This window comes from Oryzias latipes, chromosome 3, assembly GCF_053564925.1.
Source record: "Oryzias latipes strain Hd-rR chromosome 3, Olatipes_Hd-rR_3.1".
NCBI lineage: Eukaryota > Metazoa > Chordata > Actinopteri > Beloniformes > Adrianichthyidae > Oryzias > Oryzias latipes.
This window is the reverse complement of record NC_136239.1, coordinates 3,434,349-3,442,900: the sequence shown is the minus strand read 5'-3', so window position 1 is coordinate 3,442,900 and position 8,552 is coordinate 3,434,349. Positions and strand designations below refer to the sequence as shown.

Sequence of the window (8,552 nt, the reverse complement as noted above, 5' to 3'; positions counted from 1 at the left end):
ACGTCTTCTCGCCTTCCTAGAGGAGCCAAAAGACATCCTCCTTGACCACCAACAACACCATCCTGGACCTGCGGAACACATTTATGTGATCATTTAGGACAATAAGAGCTTCCACAGAACAAACTCAATCAGAGAGTGCTTCACCATCAGCAGTCACCGCTGTTTAAACGTCTGTCTCACACCCTACTCACCTTTCCTGAACCCAATAGAGGATTCGTCTCATCGACACCCAAGCACTAAATGACACACAGTGATTGTGATGTGAATAAAGTAGTTAAAGTAGATAATGTGGATTAAGTCGTCTGGTCTGACCTGCACAGAAGGAAGATGGTGAAGTGCATTAAATGTGAATCTGGGCTGACAGTAAAAAAAAACAAAATATCCTGAATACTATTTAACTCTGTTTTTATAGAGGGGACGGGTGGTCTATTCTTCATAGACCCTTTTGTGAACAGAGTCACATGTTTTGTTGTGTAGTGTTGTGCAGTGACCATAGTCTTTATTTTGACCCCAAAGTGAGCTTTTGACACAAGAGTTAAGTATTTTAAACCCCTCTGGCCAAAATTTGAAAATCGTGTTTGGTTTTTGGTTAAATTGGTCTAATGTTTCAGAAAAATTGTTTTAGCAATTGAGAAAAACTAAAAAAAAAATAAGGTATCAGATAAAGAATAGTTATTCTGACCAACAGCAGCAGAGAATAGAGTAACAGCTGTTTGTTTTATTTCTCTATAGAAGTCTGTGAGATATAGGCTGTGTCCGAATTCCCACCCTAATCCCTAACTACTAAAACCCTATATAGTGCAACACTATATAGTTCCCATGATTTTAAAAGCAATTAGGAGACCCATGCTCACTACTCTCTCCGGGTGTTGTTCATGTGACGCTTGACAAGAAAACAAAGTGGCGCATTACCGCCACCACCTGGTCTGGAGGAGACCTACTTCTATTTAACGAGGATTATGACACCCATTTTCCAAAGTAAAAACCTAATAAATGTGAATATTTCTCGAAGACTATTTATGAATCTGTTGTGTTCTGATCATGGAAAACGTGGTTGATTTATAAATAATAAAATTACAAACACATTGGTGTAGATTTAATTAATTTGTTCAGACATAAACCGCCAAGGTTTTAGTCCATGGCAATGTTTTTTTTTTTTTTTTTCATGCCACTGAAGAATTTACAGGCTTGTGCGAGGATGCATTTTTTTCTGTAGTTTTCTTTTCTATCTTACTGAAAATGGCTTCAATATGAATCTGTCCATGGACTGGTTGGCAATAATTCAGCCGTTTTTCGTGAGATCAAACCAAAAACGAGCAGATATGTAGCATCACAGGGCGGCATGGAGAAGCAGACGTCTCAAAAGATTTCCTCTGGATGCCCTGACCAGACATGAACAACTTGTGAGTTAGACTTTAAGTTGATTTTTTAGTCAAACTTGTCAAATGCAAGTTTGTCAAATTTTAGTCAAATGCATTTGTTACTAATTGTGCTCTTCTTCTTCCACTTTCGGCTTCTCCCATCAGGGGTCGCCACAGCGAACGAGTCGCATGGTAAATTTGGCAATGTTTTACGCCGGATGCCCTTCCTGACGCAACCTTCTCAAACCGGGCTTGGAACCGGCACAGAGGTAGAGAAGGGAACAGGGAGCAGCCCAGAGTCGAACCCGGGTTTCACGGACGGAAGGCGCCGCAAACCAGCACGAGCTAAACCGGCTCCTGTTACTAATTGTGCTCAAGGTTACAAAATCTGCTGGGTAAGAGTTTAACATTCTTCTTCAACACTGGATTTTAAGTTGTATAGTCTAAATACATGAAAAACTTGTGAGTTCAAAGTTTTGTTTTCTTTATTCAGAGTCAAACCATATCACTTGTTTTAAACAAAAATACTTTCATTTTCAAAAATGTAATATGAAAATCCAAAAACCCACCCAAAATAAACATGAGATTTTCCAGCATTCCAAAATACTTGATAAACTAAAATGTAAGACATCAAAATAAACAGAAACATTCCAAAAATGAGACTTAATTCCCTCAATGAAATAATTAATGTTCCATTTTACAGGGTCTTCCACGTCTCTACTGCTTTGCCAACATAAAGGTGTCTGTCCTGGCCCTTTACGCTGACGGTCAGTCTGACAAGATCAGATTTTCGGTTGACCCGCAGGACCATCGAGCATCTGGTGGAGCAGTTTTGGGTTCCTCACAGCAGACTGAGGTCCTGGTGTTCCTTTTCTGGCTGGGGTGTGGGTCATCCAGCTTCCCAGTGGGAATGAACTATCATAAGACGCCTCTGGTCTTGAGCAGCCTGCTGGGTCCTCCACCTTCCAAAAGGTCGTGGGGAGTATTGATGGCTGCCACATAAGAATTAAGGCCCCAAAAGAAGATCTAACTTCTTATTTTAACAGGAAGCTTTTTTATTCCATTCAAATGCAGGCTGTATGTGACTCGAATGCCAAATTTATAGATATTTTTGTTGGGAATCCAGGATCAGTCCATGATTCACAGGTTCTACGTAAAAGCCCAATTTATGTAAATCAAACATTACCCACCTGAAGGATCCTTTTGGGTGATGGTGGGCATCTCTGCATTGCACATCCCATCACGCTGCTGACACCCTACAGGGAACCCATGAGGAATGTGGTTGAGGCCCGTTACAACCGGCGCCACGCTCTGTAGTGTAGAGAGAGCATTTGGCATGATGAAGACGAGGAGGAGAGCAATATTTGTGGGGGCACTGGAAGTAAAACCAACCTTTGCAATGAAAATCATTGCCTGCAGCGCAATCCTGCACAAACTGTGGATCAGTGAAGGGGACTGCTTGGAGCCACGGATGTTGAGCCACAGCAGGACGACACCAGGAACCAGCAGGATGAGCAAAGGGGCGTCCGTTTGCTAGGACAAATTTCTGGTTTCCTTTCAGCTCCAACTGTGACACACATGACTCTAGAAGACCATGATTATTGTTAAGATGTATAAAAATAAATGTACATTTGATATTTATATGAAAATCGTTTTGAGATTGTTAAAAATGGCTCAGATTTAAATAAAACATTCAAATAATTCTGAAAACATTATTTTTCAGAATTATGGAGTTTGCAAAGCCAAACTCCAAAACCTGCTCCCAATTATTACAAAAGAAGGACATTTAATTGAACTGGTCACAGAATACAAATACCTTGGTATTTTAATTGATGACTAACTTTCAAACCACATATTCAGAAACTGGCTCACAGGCTGAAACTAAAATTATGCTTTTATTTCAGAATCAAATCATGTTTATCATTTAAAGCCCGTAAGAATCTTGTCACTGCCACTTTTATGTCTGTCCTTGATTTTGGTAATGTGATTTATATGAATGCTTCTGCTGATGCTTTGCATGCTTTGGACACTGTTTTTCATGGTGCACTTCGTTTTATAACAAACATGAAGTCACTAACCCATCACTGTGTTCTGTATGCTCGGGTAGGTTGGCCCTCCTTATTCCAGCGCAGACTGAAACATTGTTACCTTTTAATTTATATATGCATTCTTGGGTTGGTACCGTCTTATCTCCAGCAGCTCATAGAACCAAAGAGCAGCAGCAGCTACAGCCTGCGTTCTCAGGACACGCTCCTGCTCTCTGTGCCCAGAGTGCGCACAGAGATGGGGGGAAAAAAAAGCTTTTAGATTTGCTGCGGCACAGTTTTGGAATGAACTCCAGAAGAGTTTGAATTGAAAGAATTGATCTCCCTGGGCTCTTTTAAAAAACTTTTAAATGAACATGAGACAAAGCTTTCAAACTGTAAATGCTTTATTTAAAACTGTCTTTTATGATTGAGTGTGAGTGTATATAAGGGTTGTGTGTTATTGTTGTGCTGCTGCATCTTGGCCAGGACGCTCTTGCAAAAGAGATTTTTAATCTCAATGAGTTTTTATCCTGGTTAAATAAAGGTGAATAAAATAATAAAAAAATCATTTTTGTTCATGCATTTATTAAACAAATTGCAAAAACAATGACGTTATATTTTTTGAACGATACTTTCAACTCAACTAAGCTTAACAGACTGTCCTGTCGCTCTCTCTCTCCTCTGGCTCTTTCAACAAAAACCTTTACCTATGAGGGGCCGTATAAGACATTATTTATTCTGAACCATTCACATTCATACATTCTTGCTCTCACAGTCATATATACTCTCTTTCGCATACATATATTCTCTTACGCATCCATATATTCTCTCTCTCACATTCATACATTCTTGCTCTCACAGTCATATATACTCTCTTTCGCATACATATATTCTCACTTGCACATTCATATATTCTCTCTCTCGCATGCATATATATTACTTTACACATACATACATTCTCACTCTCATTGTCACTCTTAAAAAAGAATGTATGTATGTGAAAGACAAGTATATATGAACGTGTGAGGAAGAGTTTATATGTGTGTGTGAGAGAGGAGTATGCATGAAACGGAAGTGACTTTGGATGAAAAGGAAGGCACTTTGAATGAAAAGGAAGGCACTTTGAATGAAACGGAAGGCAGATGATTTCTCGTGCTCTGATTGGACGAGAGGCCGCCACCTCCCATTTTGAACACACTCTAAACCCTATCACTTGTACTGACTCATAACTATTAAGGTTACACAACTTAAATGTCATTTTGTAGTTGATTCAACTATAAAGTATTAAGCTCTATCAAGATTTTTTCAAATTTAACTTAACAGTGCTAAATATTTTAAAGCTTATTTGTATCTAGCACTCAAAAATTTTAAGATCCCTGAAGTAGCGTCATGACGTCATCACGTACTGGTGGGAGGGTCTTTCGTTTTCTCTACGTTAGCTCAGGTGGCCATGTTGGATTTGCCGAATGCGAGTATGCGACGTTTGAAATTGAAAGTCGAGCATTTTATTTTTCTGCAAAGCGTTGCGATTTCGTCCCGCTTCAAGACGCCCCAACCTCGGGTTTTTTTTTTCATCCGCCTCATCGCTGATGGTGCCGTCTTGTCTTCAGCCCTGATTTAATTTGGTAAGTATCGTTCATGGTTTATTTTGAATGAATGCTTTAAGAATGCTCTTATACTACCGTAAATGTGGTTTACTGTTGTTTAAACATATGTGTGTTACGATTGTTTTAGAGCTTAATGTGGTAATGCATACATGATTAGTTTGTCATATTAGCAGACGTATGGCGAGCCAAACCCAAAGTGCATTTCTGCCCGTAAGTTACGACAGTGATGAGGTTTTTTTTTTTTTTCAGAGGTAGAAATGATCTGTTATGCTGCAATCACACTAAACATGATCCGCGTGTGAAATTCGCGTTGGGACCTCTGTCTGTGGCTAAAGTTTGCTGCTGGACATTTGTCCAAAAATGTCACTCAAAGCCTCTAACGGTTGTGTGGGAGGAGCTACCGCCAACAGTTTTAAGCCTGGTTACTACATGGAAGCATTGGGTTTTGAATGCAGCTTTAAGCTTTTATAAATCACTGATCTCCGTTATAAAAAAGGTTTTTGTAAAAATAAATTAATCAACGTGCTCGTGTTGTGTTCAGGTACCGAACTACAGAGTGTTCAGTGTTTCACCTCAGGTAGACGCCAAGGCCAGCCAGGTAACTTGTCTCCTGATCAGTTATTTGTCTAGAGCTATTTTAAAAAAACAAAAAATGCAATAGGTTGTGTAGTGCAATAAATGTTTTTTGATCAGAATATAATTGAAACATTTTTTAACATTGAAAAATCTCTTTTGGACTTTTTCAGATACTGAACTTCAGAAACTGAACTTCAGAAAGTTCACCAGAAAGTCACCATTTCACCAGAAAAGAGGTGTCAGTGGGTGAGTTTTATACTTATTTAATATATTCATCCTGAACTATTACCATTATTAGATTTATACGGCAGCATGGAAACATTTATGCACATTTTAACTAGCCAAAGGTCTAAATAGAGCTGAAATTATTTACATTTGAACTAAACATATTTAGATTGCAGGCTGAAGGTGGCACAATGGAATGGAGGTGCAAGTTGTGTTCTGTTACTTTGGCACTATGCAGTACTACATATAATACTCCAGTACTACATAGCAAATATTCCAAAGTGTTTCCACTGCCATGTATGTGGAGACACTTTGGAATATTGTCATGTCTTTATGACAGTATATTACAATAATAAAATGATGTTGCATTAGCACCATTCCATCATTTGAAACCATGAAAACTCATCTGTCAAGATCTGAAATGGATTTATGTAGAGTAGATGCAGTCAGAGGAAATTGTGCAGTTTTTACATGTTTGTGTAACTTAAAGCTGCCCTTTTCTGAGACTAAGTCCACCAAAACAGACAGGAACTGGCCAGCTTGGTTAGGATTTATGACCTCCAGGTGAATTTCTAATGTGCATAATTCAAAAACGGATAACAGCTGTAAGAAGCCAAGGTGTAACTTGCCTTAAAAATGACTTTGGGTCTTTGACCTGAAGTGGATCATGCCATGAACACTGTATTGTACTCTCACTAGAAATAGACATCTAGAAAAGGTATCATTTTATTATTTCTTAAAGTTCCTTAAATAAATATTGGAAGTGTTTGCTCTGCATTTGCTTCAAAGGTAATGGATATTTCTTTTTATTCTTTTAGGACCAGCGTGACCTGAACATGAGACGGGCACTCGTCCTCCTTGCACTTCCTGTTTATCTGCATGAAGATGCCTCCAACTTCTTCAAGACCTGTACTGTAAGTGCAAACGACTCCCTGTCAATGGTTTTCACTAATCCTTTAATATTGATTGAGATTTTATTGAGTGACATAATAAATAGGGCAATTGTTTGTAGTTTGTAAACTGAGTGATATTTTTAAATGGTTTTAAAAATGAGATGGAAGATGAGACGAACATCAGGGACTCCTGATTGGAAGGAGTGGGAACATTTTCGTTTACCTTTTTCTGCTCCTGATCCATCATTATTTGAATAAAGAAAAATGAAGCTTTAGTCTTAAATTATTTTATAAATGTCCTCCTTCAGAAAAATGCTAAAGAACTTTTTAAAAACACAATTTTAATTGGAGTTGGTCCTTAAAACATCATAGCCAGTTGATTAAAAGCTAACAGAATGTTAGCATGAAAAGATTCCCATTGACAGATGGCAGGAATGTCAGTTTTGGACATTAGTGTGATGAATATCTTTGAGGGTCTGAACTCATCTGTGTTTTTTGTTTTGTATTTTCCAGAATACCAGACCTCACAGACACTGCTGTGGGTATCTTCTCAGTTGTCGTGGTGACGCTCCTGATGCTGCCGTCAGTGGTCCCACACATCTGGCTGACTAATCTCTTCTAACTCTTCGGGGACATCTATGCTCTGGACCTACAGCACCCCAAAAAACTTGAACTTGCCTTCATATTTATTCAGAATGCTGTCTTGAACCTTGAGGACAGCAAACCACTGAAAGGACATTTATTGACGCTGAAGAATGTTTCGTTGAGTGAGTCTTCCAGAATGGACTATTTGTTGGTTTAAGTGTTATGTAACTAATGTGTTTTGTTGTGATCATATGCTTTTTCTGCCGTACAATACAAAACCAACTCTTTTTGTCAATATGTTGTGTGGCACTCTTATAATGCAGTTTTATTGCACTTATTGTTTCTTCATCCTCTTGATATTTGTGCTTTTTTTTAAAGAGCAATTAAAAAAAGTGTATTATGCAATCACTATTGTGTGGCCTTCACGTTTGTTGGTTTTTATCAATGTTAGCCTTTAAAATGTAGTGGGGCAGTATCAATATCTCTGTTTAGAATACATTTTAAGCTGAAGAATTTTAAATATTTTCAATGCTACACATTTAATGAGTTAAAGAATTTATAAAGCATTTGAGTGAATTTTACATATTTTATGAGTTGAGTAATATAAAAATATAGTTAGTTAAAGCGTTTTTTAGTTGGAAAATATTAAAAATTTTAAGTAAATAATCTCTCTTTTATAAGTTGAGGAATCTTAATATTTTTTATATGAAATAATACAAATGTAAGCCAACTGACAATATGAATTTTAATAAATGTTAACTTAAAAGTTTTAATAATATAACTTAACTGTTGCGTAATCTGTTACACAATAATTTTTAAGTTCAGTCAACTCGCTAGGGATTACAGTGCAGACGCTAACATGAACCAGCAAGAAATCCCAAATTAACAGACTTGTGGTGTGGAAAGGTATGTTTTTCAGCTAGCAGGAATAATCAAAGTATCCGTTCTCTGTTTCAAAATGAGATTGCCACAAAACCGTATGTTATCTCATACTGGAACAGCTTTGGATGTAGAATTCAGTGGGAAAAGGTTTGGACCCTGCCACAAAAGTATTTCATCACCAATAAAATCAGAGAAATTTCTTTCAAAATTCTTCACAAATTTTATCCAGTGAAACATTTCTTTACTAAGTTTAAAAAAGATCTGGACATAAACTGTTCATTCTGTCATTCCTCACCAGAAACTGTGCCTCATCTTTTTTGGTTTTGCTCTTTCACTCAACTATTTTGGAAAGATGTGATACATTTTATAAGAACTCATCTATGTGAAGATTATAGA

General features: G+C 37.5%; 1 long non-coding RNA gene across 1 annotated transcript; it reads left to right on the top strand.

The window, feature by feature from the left end:
• Positions 1–4,104: 4,104 nt before the first annotated feature.
• Positions 4,105–7,679, top strand: LOC144991117 (uncharacterized). The gene is made up of 5 exons (XR_013655020.1): positions 4,105–5,013; positions 5,537–5,593; positions 5,742–5,817; positions 6,615–6,710; positions 7,203–7,679. It is a non-coding gene; the product is annotated as an uncharacterized LOC144991117 (long non-coding RNA).
• Positions 7,680–8,552: the final 873 nt, after the last annotated feature.